The sequence below is a fragment of the Megalops cyprinoides genome, chromosome 23 (genome assembly GCF_013368585.1).
Source record: "Megalops cyprinoides isolate fMegCyp1 chromosome 23, fMegCyp1.pri, whole genome shotgun sequence".
NCBI lineage: Eukaryota > Metazoa > Chordata > Actinopteri > Elopiformes > Megalopidae > Megalops > Megalops cyprinoides.
The window spans coordinates 6,666,529-6,683,102 of NC_050605.1; the positions used below are offsets into that span (position 1 = coordinate 6,666,529).

Sequence of the window (16,574 nt, forward strand, 5' to 3'; positions counted from 1 at the left end):
GAAGACAGATAAGTTGTGGAACAAATACAGCCATGTATTAAACATCTCTGTGAGAGGTTGATATTAGCAGATGGGGGAGATACTTTATTTATTTTTCCTTCACAAAATCCTAACAGGCTTTCACAATTTTCATCCCATCTGAGTTATTTAGATAATGAGTCATTGTGTTATCTGTCTCATTAAATTATCAACCGTCTGAATATCTGACCTGAAATAGCAGATTGTGATTCTCACGTCTATTTTCGTTAACAAGTAGGCTACCTCAAGTAATTTCGGGGGAGAAAAAAAACAACGCAACGCAGTATGAATTCGGTTGTATCTGCTCCGTACCCTTGACTTTAGAATCATAAAGTGAAAATGAGCTTCTGTTTAGCATTTAATGTTAGGTCGCGAGGAGAGGTCTGTTTCCAGTCAACATAGCTTCGCTTTCTTCCACAGGTGGTGGTCGCAACAAACCTCGCCTAATGACAACGAATTATTGTAGAATCTGTACATATCATTCTAATCCTTGAGTGAAAAAAATGTTTAAGAGGAGGACATTGAAAGGAAACTGCTGTTTTCCTGGGACCTGCTTGAACTTCCCAATGATCCGACTACTGCCCTGTGTCCTCTGAAATCGTGAGGTGCTGGCAAAAAGAATAGCTCAAGTGAGGAGACAACAGCGCTAACAGCTGCGTCCCTGGAGAAAAAAATGCTGTAGAACTGGTTATCCGCCGACACGCTGCCCTTCCATCTCTGTTCTCCATCGTCCATTTACTACAACATCTTGCAGCCTAAGCACTCAGCAAAGTGTTTTAATTGGAAAGGCTCTGTGAGTTTTGTGAAGACTTTAAAACTCGGCTGTACGGATGGTAATTCCGTGAGACTGGAACTGTTTGCATAACGCATTCAGGCGCCTGGTTATTGTTTGCTTCATATGCTGTTCTGTATCTTTCTGTATGACTTTCAAATATATGTGTAAGCTCTCATGCGTACCACTAAAAAGAGTCATGCAAGGCTCTTAGTCACTGAAAAAGTTTACATTTCCTGTAGCATTGTATTGTCATGCACAGCTTTAACTGTCCATATTGGTTCATTGACATGTTAAGACTATCGTATCACTCCGTATTGCTGTGTTGATTCATTAACAGCGCTATCTTGGCTACCTCTGTTTGGCCTGGATTTCTCCACCTGGCCTACATTTTCGATGGAACAGTTTGCGGGATATTTCTCACGTGCACACAACTACGGCCGCATGCATTTTACTTGTCGAGAAAAGAGAACAGATCACAACCGGAGGAGAGGAAAAATGGAACAGCGGCGTAGTGCGCCCCAGTATCCTTCACTGAAGGAATGTGAGCAAATGCCATCAACGGGACCCAGCACGGGAGTCACATTTACATTTACATTTATTCATTTAGCAGACGCTTTTATCCAAAGCGACGTACATAGGTTACAGTTCTTTACAATGTTATCCATTTATACAGCTGGATATTTACTGAGGCAATTGTGGGTTAAGTACCTTGCCCAAGGGTACAGCAGCAGTGTACCAGCGGGGATCGAACCAGCAACCAGCAACCTTTCGGTTACGAGTCCTGCTCCTTAACCACTATGCTACACTGCTGCCCGTTGTAGTCACCATCCTGCATCCAGGGTGTGCCAGTGTTCTTCGAGGCAACTCCTTTTTGCTCCAGTGAGGTGCCCTGCACCACACACCAGCTCCCCTCAAATAAATAAATGACAGCAATAATAGTAAACATAAGCCCATTTCAAATCAAATAGCCCAATAGAAAAATAACCCACTGCCATTAATGTTAAAATATTCATTTTGCACCGAACATAATAATAATAATAATAATAATAATAATAATAATAATAATAATAACAGCTAGCCTCTTTGGGAAGGTTGCTATTTAGTTTTAACATTGAAAGAATGACATGTTACTTCGTAGGGCACTTATTGTTCCAAAGATTACATTAAAACTAAAGAGAAATTCATTTAGACAGCCTTGGCTATTGAATGGGGACAAATAATGGCTGCGCGCTGTTGTCCGACTGAGGAACAGTGTGTTGTCTGCGAGTACAGAATGACAGCATTCGCGAGGATGGAATAAGGGTTGGCAGTGCTTTGGTCGAGACAGAGCAAAATGTGTTTGCTGTCTTGAACAACATTTTCTTCATTGGCCTTTTAACTATTTCCTCCCAATACTGGTGCAAAAAATGACCACGAACGAGCTCTCATTTTCGTCGCCGTCCACATCGAGTGATTTATGACTGCTGATGTACAATAAGTGTGATCTGAAACTTTGGCTAAGACGATGCGAGTGTCATTTTACCTGACCGATTGGATGCAGTTCCTTTCTCCCGTCGCGAGAGGGCAGCTGCATCCTCGCCTAGTGCTGCTGTTCTTTGTATTCCATTCTGTGCGTCGACTAGCGCACGACGGTATTACCGTTTTCTTTATTGAATGTTCATACATTTTAAAACTAAGTCTGTGTCAAAATGAATAAAGCAGGGTCCCAGCAAAATAAATGAAAAAGTAACGTTTTTTAAAAAAACGTTTTTAAAAGGTGAGTTTTTTTCCTCAGAACCTTTGTTACTTCGCCCCGCATCAAGACGAAAATAAGCATTAAAATTAGCTTCAAATATACTTATCTATTATTATTATAGGATAAAAATAGTTAATTCTGAGATATAATCGGACAATTCTACTTACAAGGTCAAATATTCTTTCATGTTATTTATGAAAGGCGAGGGAAAACTATTCCATTTAATACTTCATGCAATGATTAAATGGAACTTTATCCTATTGGATAAGCAAATTTTCTAACCAAAGTCAGACACGGTGAATGCATGGCATCTTCGTTGTTCATTTGTTCATTTAAATGCTGAAAAAGAAAGCAATGTAATTTGGTAAAATTGCTAATTTTATCGTAATTAAATATGGTACAATGAATTGTATTTTTAAAATGAAATTTAAATAGCTAAGGTCATATAAATTATGCGATTTCATTTTTACTTTATGTCAGCCTTTCTGGGGCCTTCATGAAAAAGAATCAATTGATTTTTTCTTTTTTTTTTTTCATTCTTCTTCATTCTTTAATAACAATGTTACCGGGCTTATGCCCACGGAAACATTCATAACACAGAGACCATAGTACAATGCATTCCATTTCGTTTACTCTGATAAAAGCGAAAACATTTTGATTTGAATTCCTTTCAAACAAGAGTCACACACACCATAAGCAAGAAATCAATATACGTAGTAAAAAAGGATAGTACCCGACACTTGCACGTTAAACAATTTCCTAGCGGATAAATGACAAGGAATCCCAAAAACCGATGCTCCACTGAACACTGTTGGAGAACACGAATTTCTAGGAGTGGAGTGGATAACAGTGACGGGAAAGACCTGTATTTATCCGTACTCTCGCTGTCTCTGAGTCCGCAAGGCTGTCTGACGAGGCCGTTGAGCGTGGCCCTGTACAGTGTGGATCGTCAGAAATCAGCACACCCACTGCATTTCTGTCGGGTGAGGAAGTCACGAAGCCAGAGTTCTGAAATGTGGTCCAGGTTATAGAAAATTAATAAAGGTACAAAAATATTTAGACACGTGAATGAAGGTATGTGAGTCTGACTGAAACAAAAATATGTTTATCTTTACTTTTTTCTCCCTCATGAAATGTTGTATTACTGTATGACAATGTTTATAACTACCTCATGATAGACTGTCCCTGTGTGCCTGTATGACTCTGAAGTGTGTGTGTGTGTGTGCTTGTCAGTCCTCCCAACAAGCTGCTGTTGTTGTGACAAGTGTGTGTGATGTGATGTGGAGAAATGCACGCAGACAGCATGCAGACACCAGATTTCACATCTGATCAATTCACTGCATCCAACACAAACACGTTTAAACACAATTTGGTGTAAACATGACAAACAATATCTGATAATCAGTCTTCATTTATGTCATACAGTTGTATTTATTAGTCATGTGTCATTCATACCTGTAAGAATTAGCAGTCATAAAAGAAGCAACAGCTTTGGTATTGGAGACATGGGGAGTTTGACATGCATTTGTTGTCTAACCGTGCACAACCATCTTGTGTCTGTAATATTTACTTATTTTGAATTTTGTATATATTCATTTAGCTCACATCCTTTAAACTGTCCTTTCTTTAGCTCATCTGAATAAAACCTCTACATTTGCTTCAGGGTGTGGTGTGGTAATGATTTCAGAGGGGTGAGAGAGTATGTGCCAGCTCAGATACAGGAGACATACCACCTTCTCTTCAAGGAGAGAAGGTACCAGTCCAAATAATGGAGGGACTCCAATTCTGTCGGGGGGAAATTGTGTTCTCTTTGTTGTGTGTAAAATATGAGCTGCAAGGTTCACGAAAACAACTCAGCATTGGCAAAAAACACATTAACACATTTTTGAATAAAAAGTTTCTTCTGTGGAAAATCAAAAGGGAGGAAAACCTGCTGAAGACAGTAGCATCCTTTATTATTCAGTGAAGCATATTATAATCCCTGTCCTCTGTAACCTTTCAGTAAAAAAAAAAAATACAGGATTTTTTTTTCCAATACTAGGCTGATATATGAATGAATTGCAGTGATCATTTGCGAAATGTTAGAATTCTGAATTCAAGAATAAAAACATCAAAGGCCCCATTAGAGAGTGAATAGCTGGAGTGGCCTTTGTGGAAACTCTTCAACATGCTCACGTTAGGTTTCTAAACTACTCAGCTCACGTAATGGATCAGTATACTTACATACAATCAAACAATTATGACTAAAATATAGACGTATGTATCAAATGTTGGTTTTCCTTTTTAGTAAAATGCTTTAGGTGTAGACGGTGGTCACAAAATCGCTTTGCAGTTATTCCAGTTTTTTTTTACACATCTAAATAAGCCAATTGTAATTATGATAAATTCTTCAATGAATAATAATAATTCATTTTTCCTTGGGGGTGCTGGTGAATATCATAAACTCCTTGAATTTCTGTGGTTTTTTGTTGACGGTATTTTCAAATAAGGGCGTCGCTATACACAACTACAGCTGAGTATCGCCGAATGTCGTGGGCTAATTGCTGTATTGATCATTCCAGCACAGCAATGTCGTTTTTAGGTTAAACGTTTTGAGATGAACGCACGCTCGAACGGGCAGCGCTCGGAAATGAACGGCGCGATAGAGACGTCTGAGTTACGGCTCCCGTCTCGGCGATAGCTGGGGGAAGCGCTGCACATGTGACAGGTGAATTAAAACAAACAAGCCGTTACGGGCGCGCGGGGAAAACAATCCTGACTGCTGCGATCTAATTATGTAGACAGGCATGCACGAGCCGAGATTAACACCTGGACACCTCGCGGAGCTGCCGGCTCCGCGCGCAGGTAGCACGGTGACGTCCGCGCGGTGTTTACGACTTTTTTTATTTATTTTTTTTTTAACTTATTTCACAGCGGATTAGACGAACAACGCGCGCACCGCGCCACAGTTAGGGAGTTAAACGCTGACAAGGGAAAGGGGAATTCGGGATGACATCCCAGTTATTGCACTTGACATTTCAGAAGCGCCGCGCTTCATATGCGCTGTAAAAGCAACACCTGGGGGATTGCCTCCGTGGACAGCGCTCTGATTAGTCGGTAGTTAAGAGGCGTTCAAGAGCAGCTGAGGACAGAGGCGAATGAATAATAAAGTGTGTCAAACTTGACCTATGCGGTCACTCTATTTAGACATCCCGTTATTTGACACATTTTGCTCCCCACCTCGCTCTCTTCCCATCTTCCTCTATGCGCGCGGGAGAAAAAGTCTCTGCTAGAGAACCGGAACAGAAGCTCGCGACGGAGTTCCGTAGAGATTCCTGTTTTTATTTCGCTGCCAAGGTATTAGTTACCTGAATATAGAAAGGGGGTATTTAGCTCTGACGGCTGTTTGAATCTCATTTACTGCGTCCTGTTGCCGATAGATTTTAGCGTCTCACTGTCTCGTGTACGTATAAGCGAAAGTCTAAACGGAAAATCCCATAAACTAGAGGCACACTCCAGGTTGCAAGAAGGATACATACAGCAAAGACTGTATAGGAGTGTTTGACACAAATTAAATTAGTCCGAAGAGTCCTAAAGCCAAGGTATCTGTTCTTGGCTGAGAGCCCTTTTGAACACTATGAAATAAATTGAGTTCTCCTCCCCCTAGTCTTTGCCTTTTGTAATTTGCTCTCCCGTTGTTGTTTGTGTCTGAAGCCGCCTGATGACCAGCGCAGGGATTTCACCTCGTCCTTGACAGCAACACAAATCAACAGAAAAAAAAAAAACACCCGACCTGTTTCCCCCACTCCGTGTCGCATTGGTTTATTATCTTATGAAACAGGTAGAAGAAGCCGTCAACAAAGGTTTGGTAAGTGTCTGAAAGCATCTTTAAGTTTTTTTTTTTATATATAAGGATGGTGAATATTGTTTTCTCGAGATCACGGACGGTGTAGGCGGAGGGCAGCCGCTGGCTCGCGTCTCCTCGCTGCACGCGCCTTCGCTGTCTCCACAGAGCGGCTCGGGCGCTGGCGGTGCACACCGCAAGGGTAGCCCGCTCCCCTGCAAACCGATTTTCCCCCCCTCAGATTCTTCAGCTGCAAATATACCCGTCTGGGGATTATAACGAGCGCCTCGACGTCTACAGCACCGCCACCGGTCCCTTGCTGCTGCTTCGGGGAGATCTGCGTGATGTAGTCAAAAAAGCAGGAGTACCCTCTCGAGTGGCTCTCGGGTTGCGTCAGTTTGCCCTGCCGGAGAAAAAATATTTAAGGTTGCCTCCTAGACCAGTAAACACGTTGCGCTGTCGTTACATGCAAGGACGGCGGGCTAGCTCGCGGCTTTATCAGTTACGTAAATAATATGTTTGATTCGCAAGAAAAACCGATCAACTTTTTATGACATATTTGCATGTACCGGTAAAATTTTGTGGTACTTTTTTTTACAGGTTATATTCATATACGTTGACTTATATTTCACAATTTGAAGGACAAAACAGTTGATCTGAACGAAGTAATGTATGAAGTAGTTTAAGAAATTTCGGTGGGTAATAATAATAATAATAATAATAATAATAATAATAGCATTATTATACGTGATTGTGAATTTGTTGTTAAGTATTTTCATCGGAAGTTGTTGCCATTATAACTCCAGTTGTTATAATTACTTTTTGACAGGGGTTTGCACTCCTTTAATATGTGGCCTTGTTTACGCTCCAGATGTTACCGTTTGGCAAACCATTGTTTTGTAGTCCTGTATTTCTTAAATGACGTTTGCGGAATGTTGCTGGTCATGTAATCCACGCTTTTCAGAACATGAAGAGCCCGGCGTTTTAAACCCTGTGAAGCATTCGAAATTAGGCTGCGTAAGACTTTCACGATTAGTAATTAACAACAATAATTAAAATCCCTCAGGGTGAAGGCCATCGTAGAGCGGTAGTGTACGTCTTGTTTTTTTCCCCTTTTTTTACAACGAGGTCTTCAAATGAAGAATTGTCATTCTTACAGTGGAGTTGGAGTGAACTATATTGCTTATGTATGTTACACACTGAGAAATACACACCAGAGTTGGTTTCACCATTGACGACATTAGCCTGAAACACTGTGATAAATGGCACTCATGTTGGTGTAATTACAGTGAGGCACAAGCACTGAAATGTCACACATACTAGAGAGCAGGGACAAACATTATGATGAGCGAAAGGTCCATCATTTAATCAGCTCACCACCAAAGACATGAGTCTCTGAAATGTTTCTTTTTGTTTACTGATGTATTGACAACTCCTGAGTAAAGATGGACATACCTTTTTCTTGATATTAGCACAGCAGGCAGTGCATTTTAATGCACTAGCATTGAAGTTTATGACAGTTACACTGACTATAAATTCACTGCATCACAGTCTAGATTTCATACTTGACATTTATTTACTTTAAGTTTGTAAGCAGAGTAATATTTGACACAGTATCACAGTAAGTCTGATCTTGCTCTGTGAGGAGGAGATTGTCTGTTCTTAAGTTGGACATGTTTCTGTATTGTGTACATTCTTATTCCGCATTTGCCATTTAGAAGTAAGAATGAAATTCAGTTTAGGAGATACTGGCAACTAGCTGTACTGTGTTTTCAGACTACTGTACTGTTATTATATTGGGTTTTGGTTAAGTGAGCTGTCCTTTATTCACCTTATTGAATGATATGGGTGATATTTTTACTGCTAAATTATGTAATAGGCCTTTTAATTGTATCAATTCATTTATGGTGGAAATGAATGTGGGCTGCCCTGTCAGATCTGTTGTAACTAAAAGCAGTGTCAGCAGGTTAAAGTGAATCTGTTCTACTGTGGCCACATTTAACTGGTGTCTGATATTTAAATTCTGTTTTAGTTGCTCAGGTTAACCACTGTTTTAAAAGGTTCAAAGTAAAAAAGAGTGTATGTGTGTGGAGGTTGATGTTGTGGAATGAGAGGTTAGTTCCCCACTGTGGTGATAGACAGGTATACACATGGCACATGTGCGGTGTCTCTGCATCCTGTAATCTAATCATCCAATCACTCTCTGAACCCTAATCACACCAGTTAAGACCTTCTCATCAGAGCATCAGATCCTGGTTCTATACTGATGGTTCTATACTGATCTGATCTCTACTGGACAGAATCAGGCAGTTGGATCAGCGTAGGTAAGGGTTACCAGAGAAGCCTATGGATCTCTGTGAAGCCCAGCCCAGGCTGTCAGTATGGGACACACAAGAGGGAGCTTGTGCTCAGGGATCCCCTGTGCATTCACACCTGAACACTGACCGACTTCCCCTGACAACCAACCTAATATGAAGATGGAGGAACAGTAGGCTACGTTTTGACGGATGAGGAGGGGATTTTAATGTGATTTCAATGTCAGGCATGGGCATGGTCAAGAAGCCCAATGTTCAAGCAGGCTTGGGGATGAAGGCTACTGGCTAGCCCTCAGGCTTTGCCCAGTTTCCCCAAGACCCATTGCAAGCCCCTCCCTGCCCATTTCCTCCAGTGCTTAAGGAGAAATAAAACTTTCAGCTGGGTCTGGAAGGCACTAGAATAATCTCACAGGCAGGGTTTTTTCCCTGAAGCATGTAGAACTGTGACTGTTCCCTGTGCCAGTAAGAACAGTAACTATTCCCAACAGCAGTAAGAGCTGTGATTATTGCCTGTGTCAATGGGAGCAGTAACTATTCATTGTGCCAGTAAGATCTATCATGTTCCCTGTGTCAGTTGGAGCTGTGGTTGCTCCCTGTACTGATGGGAGTGGTGACTGTTTCCTGTGCCAATTAAAGCAGTGACTGTTACATGCATTCTTAACAGCTTTGGCTCTTCCCACCAGATAAAAGCTGCGTCCTTATGCTCTCTGTAAGAGATGTGTAAAAGTTGATCATTTTCTGTGTTTTGTCAGATGTTGGATCTTCATAACAAGAGAAAAAAAAGCACAAGCCTTTGTGTTTGCTGCCGCTCCATACTTTAGGGGAAATCACTCTGTGCTCAGATCAAACCAGCTCTCAGTATGGCTCCACTTAATCAGCTCAAAACAGTTCTCAACATTGTTCTAACAACAAGAACAGCTGTAATGCTGTTTATTTCCCAGGTGTGAACAAGTGTTACATTTAAACCCGATTGTGTGGGTGGGTGTAGCAGTGGACTCTGTTTTTTGATTGGACTGTGAGATGTGGTCTGTTTGTTCACTGGCTGTGTGTAAGTTCAGCAGCGGTTTCAGTGTCTGATTGGATTGTGTAAAGTATTCTGCATGCTGATTGGCTGCGTGTGTGGGATAAAAAGCAGTCTTGGTCTTTGAATGGACTATGTGAAGTATTCTGCTTGTGTAATTGGCTACTTGTGTGGGGGTAGCAGCAGTCTTGGTCTCTGATTGGACTAACGTGAAGTGTTCAAGGCTGAATGTGGGGGTGCTTGAGAGATAACGCTCCACTCACCACAGAGTGCTGTTGCTTGTACTTCAGCATAATCCAATTTCATACCTCTCCTGCCAGCACACCCCCTGTTTAACACATGAGGTCCATCAGTCAATCCACAGGGGAAAACAAAAAGTGACTCTTCTGTGTGTGATGTCAGGAGCTAGTTACCATGTTCATGTAAGGTTTTGTGTGTGTGTGTGTGTGTGTGTGTGTGTGTGTATGTGTGTGTGTGATATCAACAATAACTATTCCCTCTTGTGAGAACAGAGAGTGGGGGGAAAGAGAGAGGGGGGAGCACCCTGTCTAGTATTTTACCTTGCTGACACTTCAGAATTTTGCCGAAATCTGACCTGTTGTAGCCTCACAAATCCCTTATTGCCACACCCCCAAACATCCTCCTACTAGGTCACGTTTTACAGTTAAGTTTGATAGTAAAGTTGATAGGTCAGTAGTTAGGTCAATTTGATTATTTTTTTAGTTTTGGTGGATAAAGTTAATATTATGTGTTGTGGATTTAGCGATTTTTCAGTTTTCCTTTTCAGGATGATGTCACCCAACCAGGCACTGACAAAATTTGAAAATGGACACAATAACCTTGAGCAAAGTTAACCATTTTTAACTGGATGCTTTATTGAACTATGCATGTTCACTTATGCAAAATTGAATCACCTACAGAGTGCACATTAATCATTTTACATTATGGGAGCACACAATCATTTAATCATCCAAGTCTAAATATGGAGATAACACAGTTGTTAACATTGTAACATTTTCCAGTCTAAGTCTGCTGAACAAGCCAATGTTACTTAACTAAATGATTTCCATTCACAAAATAATAGTTTGTCATCCGCTCAACTAATTTAACTACCAAGGTTCACTGTTATTGGTCACAGATGAAGGAATTTACATCTTATAGGACGTTCAATCCCTCATATCTACTCTGTCATGTCTATTCAGAATTTACATGGCAGCAGAAATTACATCAATGTTTATGGCTTCTTTAAAATGCATACCCCCATGAACTCATTCCTTTAGATGTCCCCACTATTTTAAATATTTCCAATGATAGATGTCCCCGTGTATCTACTTCATTAGCCAATTCATATCTCTCCTCTGTTTTTCTGGTTTGTGGGACTTTCATGTCATGTTTACATAATTCACTGCTCTTGCTGTGTGAGGTGCTTGTTTTCTGCGAGTGTACAGTATCACAGATTTTTTGTGTACGAACCACATGGTCTGCTTGGTGTGTGTTATGCTGAAAATTTGTTCCGATTTGCTAGCTCATTCTGGGCATTTTTGAAGGGGTGTGGTCTAAAACAGAATATCCATAGTTAGCACAGAAATGGAGGCAGCATGGGAACCTCCTGTTACCAGCCAGAAACTCCTAGAAGGAGGACAGAAGGAAGACTGGAGAAGAATATCTTGTCATGATAGACAATGTGTGGTACTCTGTTCTTTAGGACTCTGGAAAGCCCCTACATTTGAAGTTGAGAAGCAACCATTTGAAAAGTGGTCATTTGACCACTCGTCAAAACAAACACCGGTGGAATAGCAACACCATGTTTCAAATGAAATCCCAACATAGTTACTCTGACTATATTTAAATTTTTGATTCCCTGGGAATTTTGTTTATTGGTGTGTTTGAAATTTGTGGAATCTGAGTAAGCCTAATTATAATCGGTGACAGTCATCTGTGTTTGTCCAGGTTAATCCAATATAAGAAAATGCAATATATTAGACCGCCCCACAATATCACCACATCTGTTGTAATCAGACCCTCTACTGTTGCGTTAGTGTATGAGGAGGATGAAACCAGCTATTTCTCATAGCACTGCCATAATGTTTTAGCAGCGTGATACCTTAATCGTTCTATTCGGAATAACCCTGATGTGGTCATATTCTGCACCGGGCTAACACATAATGTTCTCGCCATGCCACCACAATGTTGTAGGAATGCTGCCACGATGTTCTAGGAATGTTCAGGGCTATTTTAAATAAAAGCACAGGCTCTAGTCCACGTTTTAGAGCTAAGCAGTCGGGGTTTTGATAGAGAGAAAAATTCACCATCTTAACTAAGAAATTATGACCTAAGATTGGTAAGGAAAATGGTTGGCCAGCTCTGTTGTTTGATTTGTTAGACATCTGCTGTATGCAGAACAATTGTATTAATCTTTCCCCTTAATCTATATATATAACACATATATGTATTACATATGCATATATATATATATATATATATATATATATATATATATATATATATATATATATATATATATATATATATATGTATATATACATATAGTCAGGAAAATAATTAGAGGCATGCCAAACATGCCAAAGAGACCAAACAGCATGAATAACCTCTTGAGTTTCTTTTTAAACTCTGCAGGACTGACAGTACAAGATGCAGATGTGAGCACCATAGACGTCTCCTTGTTTGCTGGGTCCAGCCTGCAGCGGTCGTTGGCACAGGGCATTGTGGGACTTTTGTTACATACAGGAACCCTGGGGGGGTCCTCCTACTGCCCCCACCACCCCCCACCCCCCACCACAAGCACATGGCATTGTCTTACCACATCACAGACAGGTTTCATTTAGAAAATGAGAACATTCTCTCTGACCTCGTCTTCTCATCAGCTTCCATGGCGTGCATTTCAGTCCCTTCCTGGGCTGATTTTACTAATTGGTGGCTCTGCTGGTTCAACACCGATTGCCTTTGATCATCTCAGATCATTACATTTACCTCATTAATCTGCTCAATGTGATTTTCTCCAAATTTAAGGGTCCTCATAAAATTGGATTAATAATACATCATATAAGAGAGAAAAAAGAAATCCTTTGTGATTTCTCTCTCTCTTTCTCTCCCTCTCTCTTCCACTCTTTCTGATATACACACACACTCCCTCTCTGTCTCCACTCCCCCCCCCCCCCCTTCTCTCTCACCCAGACTGTATAACACTCCTGATAAATAGCTCCTGTGAATGTGTGTCAGAGCTGACCTCAATCCTTACTGGAGGAAAACAGACACTGCGTTTACATCTGCCGTTACACACGGCACTGTATCACCGTGTTTACATCTGCACGCTTCCCATTACACACCGTACCGTAACCCCGCTTTTACATGTGCACACCTTCCATTACACACCACACTGTAACACCTGCACTCCACCCTAAAGATTCTTATCTAGATGTCTTTAAACTGAACAGAGCTGGCGCAGCAGAAAGGTGTTGCCACAAGAGACAACTTCAAAATTCTCGAATGAATGAACTTGACAGCCCTTTTCACCCAAACCCATCCACAATGTAATTTTTTACCCTGTCCAAAGACAGAATGACGCCCACAAAAATGCGTAGGAATGATCACATACCCTGTGCTCCTCCCACTAGTGGCAGAGGTAGAAGTCACAGGGGGCAGCATGTACTATGATAATGAAAGCACGGTAATCTTCACCTGACGGTCATGGACTCAAACCCTAGCTGAAGCACTGCTGTTGTTCCCAAAATGAAAGCATTTACCTCAGCGGCCCTAGTTAAAAGGAAACTTCAGCTGCACCAAGGAAATTGTTAGTCATACTGAAAAAAGGTATTCACAAAGCAACTAATAACATTAATAACGTTTTAAAAACAATGTCATGTATTCTTATTTTTAAAGAAAAAATAAATACTTGAACAGCATGCTAGAGTCTCATTGGCTATGTTTAAGCTGGCACAGAAAAATAACTGTCCTGAACATGCACCCCACTTGAAAAACCTATCTATGAGCTGTGTTTACCTCCACGTCTTCAGTCCGTCCCTTTTCTGGACTAATTCAATGCCTAAGATCTAACAGAAGTGGCATTCTTTGTCATGGACTATTCACCGTCTCACAATCCAGCAAAACTCCATGCATAAAGACAGTGGTAGTCTGTTGAACAGATTGTGTTTCAGATCATTTTGTCTTGAGGCATTAGAATCCCACGGCATTGTGTGCGCGTCTCATATTCAGTTTGAATTGAGTCAGTCGTTGTATTATGATCATATAAATAATGGACCATTTTGTATTCAGCAGCATTCAATAGAGCTGAGAGCAGTGTAATCTATTGTGTATGCGCGTTTAGATTTGTTTTTTTTTTTTGCATCTTTGTAATTTTGCCGTTTCAGTCTCCGGTGTGAAGGAGACAAAGGAGAACATTTGGATTTCAGTGTCATTCCCAAGGACTCTGGGATCATTTCAACACATCTGCTTAATTCTGTTCTTTTTTTTGTGTTGTTCTGTTTGTGTATATATGTGTGTGTGCATGAGCATCTGTGTGTGTGTTTGTGTGCTTTGAACGCATGTGTATGTGGACTACATTTTTGAAATATGAAGATACTGGGCAGAAGGCTTGTGAAGGCCACAGGGAGATGCGGAGAGCAGCATTTAGGAGAGGAACACAGACACTAAGCGCTGTTATCACCTCGATTAGTAGCTCCCAACCCAGGCTCCATAGAAGTGATTCATGACAGAACATGAGTCAATTAATAGCAGTGCACAGGCTAACATCTTCAGCCATTGAGTTGGCTGTTTGTTATCAATAGCTCACCTGTCATTTTATCAATGGTATAAACTATGCTAAGCAAAGCTGAAAAATCAGAAATCACATCAGGTACATATTTGGTTATTTTGAAAGTAAGCACTTACAGCATAATCTGTTCTCTGAGACAACCTGTACGTGCTCACACAGAACCGTGTCTGCTCAACCACAGGGTCACAGCTACAACTCTTTGTTGTTATTTTGCTGTAATATTACTTTATAGTCTGTATTAGCCATTACTTAAATTAGGTTGTGTTGGCTATTTTATATTGTAGTGATAGCAAAGAATGAAAAGGCCACACAAATACAGTATGTTTGAGCTGTTAATTGTGTCATTTAGGTTTGATTGGTTCAGTCTTGCACTGTAGTCTGTGCTCAGTTAGCATTTGTCCTTAACTGTAACTCACGATTAAAAATTACTTTTGACTCACGAACACCTTGATTGGAAATGAAATATATTGTAATATATATCAAAGAATATTTTGTTCAATCTAAGTAAATATTGCAAATACAATTAAAATATTTCAATGTAAAATTGTAGCATATTGCAATGCACCAAAATGGCAGTAATGTACATAATTTAGATACTGATTGAGGTGACTGAGAAAAAATATGTTCTCTCAAATTTTTGTATGGGACTCTATGGGAAGTTCAGCAATCACCAGCATGAATGAAAAAAAATTGTGTTTGCCCAGATAAAGTAACACTAATATTTATTTATTACAGGCGAATGTTTATTTAATACAGACCTATGAAAAGAATGCATATCTTCCACTGACTGAAATTTTTAGCCTTATACTTTCGTCATGTAATCTTTAGTGAAAATGACAGGGAATCTTGATCCCACGTGCAATCCTGGATATAGAAGACGTAAGATACCCCTTTTTTCTCTAAAAATCCAGGCTTGTTATTTAACAAAAAATGCAGTTTGCTTGCAGATGAAACTTCAAACAAAACTTGTCTTTAAGTGCTGTATTTGGATCAGATTTTTGTTAGTAAGTCGCTGAGGGTTACAGCTGGATAAGCAATGTCTGAAAGATGGAAACAAATTTCATGACAGCTGTCAGGACCTACTGACAATAGCTATTACAATGGGTCAGGAGAAAGACCAGAGGGGACATTTGTTATTCTGGTCTTTTATAAATTATCGAGCTGTTCAAAGCCACTTGGAAGATTCTGCAAAATATACTGCCTATGAAAATGTGTCCATTGACACCTTAAGGTTTGGAGCCCTCGATTTAGAAGGTCACTTCTCCTGAAACAACACTTGTGTCACTTCCTGATGGTCTCAGTTATCTTTGTTTTAACACGTGTGTCATCAGAGACCGAGCAGAGGAGAGAGGCCCTCATGTTGTGTGTTTCAGGCAAACAGCGCCTGTGTGTGTGTGTGTGCGTGCGTGCGTGCGTGTGTGTGTGTATGTGTGTGTGCATGTGTGTGTGTGGTTTTAGTCTCTGGTGGCAGGCCTCAGTGCTGCCCTGAGGGTCTATGTGAGAAACAGGAAGAGGGCACTTACAGCTCGACAGCACTTGCCATGTCAAGGAACTACAACGGCACCTGGTAAAGCCATCAGAAAATCAGTTCCCTGAATCAACAGCAAAGAGCTTGAATTCTTTACACTTCTTTAAACATTGTTCGGGTACCCTGGAGACCCTTTTTCCTCACAGAATGAAAGAATTTTCCTTTTGAGTTTGGAGTGTTGAGTGCCTGGATGCTGTGGCTACAGTATATCTGTTTCACATGAGAACATTAGATAGACTGCGGTGCCTTTTGCAACAATAGCATGCTCTCCATGCACACTGCAACACTGGCTATACATAAAGTATCTCTCCCTTTAGCTTTCTTTTTGTGTCTGTGTCTGTGTGTGAATAAAGAAAGAATTGTATGTGTATATGTTTGGTGACTGAATGTATGGTGTTTGTAAGTGTTTTGTGTGGTTTCTGTGTTTGTTTGTGGTGTGTATTTGCGTGTATGTGTATGCATGTGTGCGTGCATGCTCAGTGACTGAATATATGGTGTGTGTGTGTGTGTGCATGCTCCACGACAGTGCACAGTATGATGTGTGGTGTGTGTGTGTGTGTGTGTGTG

General features: G+C 40.6%; 1 protein-coding gene across 1 annotated transcript in view; it reads left to right on the top strand.

Moving 5' to 3' along the window:
* The first annotated feature begins 6,333 nt into the window (after positions 1-6,333).
* sox5 (SRY-box transcription factor 5) overlaps positions 6,334-16,574 on the top strand; it is a 173,828-nt gene continuing 163,587 nt past the window's right edge. Inside the window, exon 1 of the mRNA XM_036517684.1 lies at positions 6,334-6,375. The gene's annotated coding sequence lies outside the window, so the exon portion shown is untranslated. The remainder of the gene's footprint in view (positions 6,376-16,574) is intronic.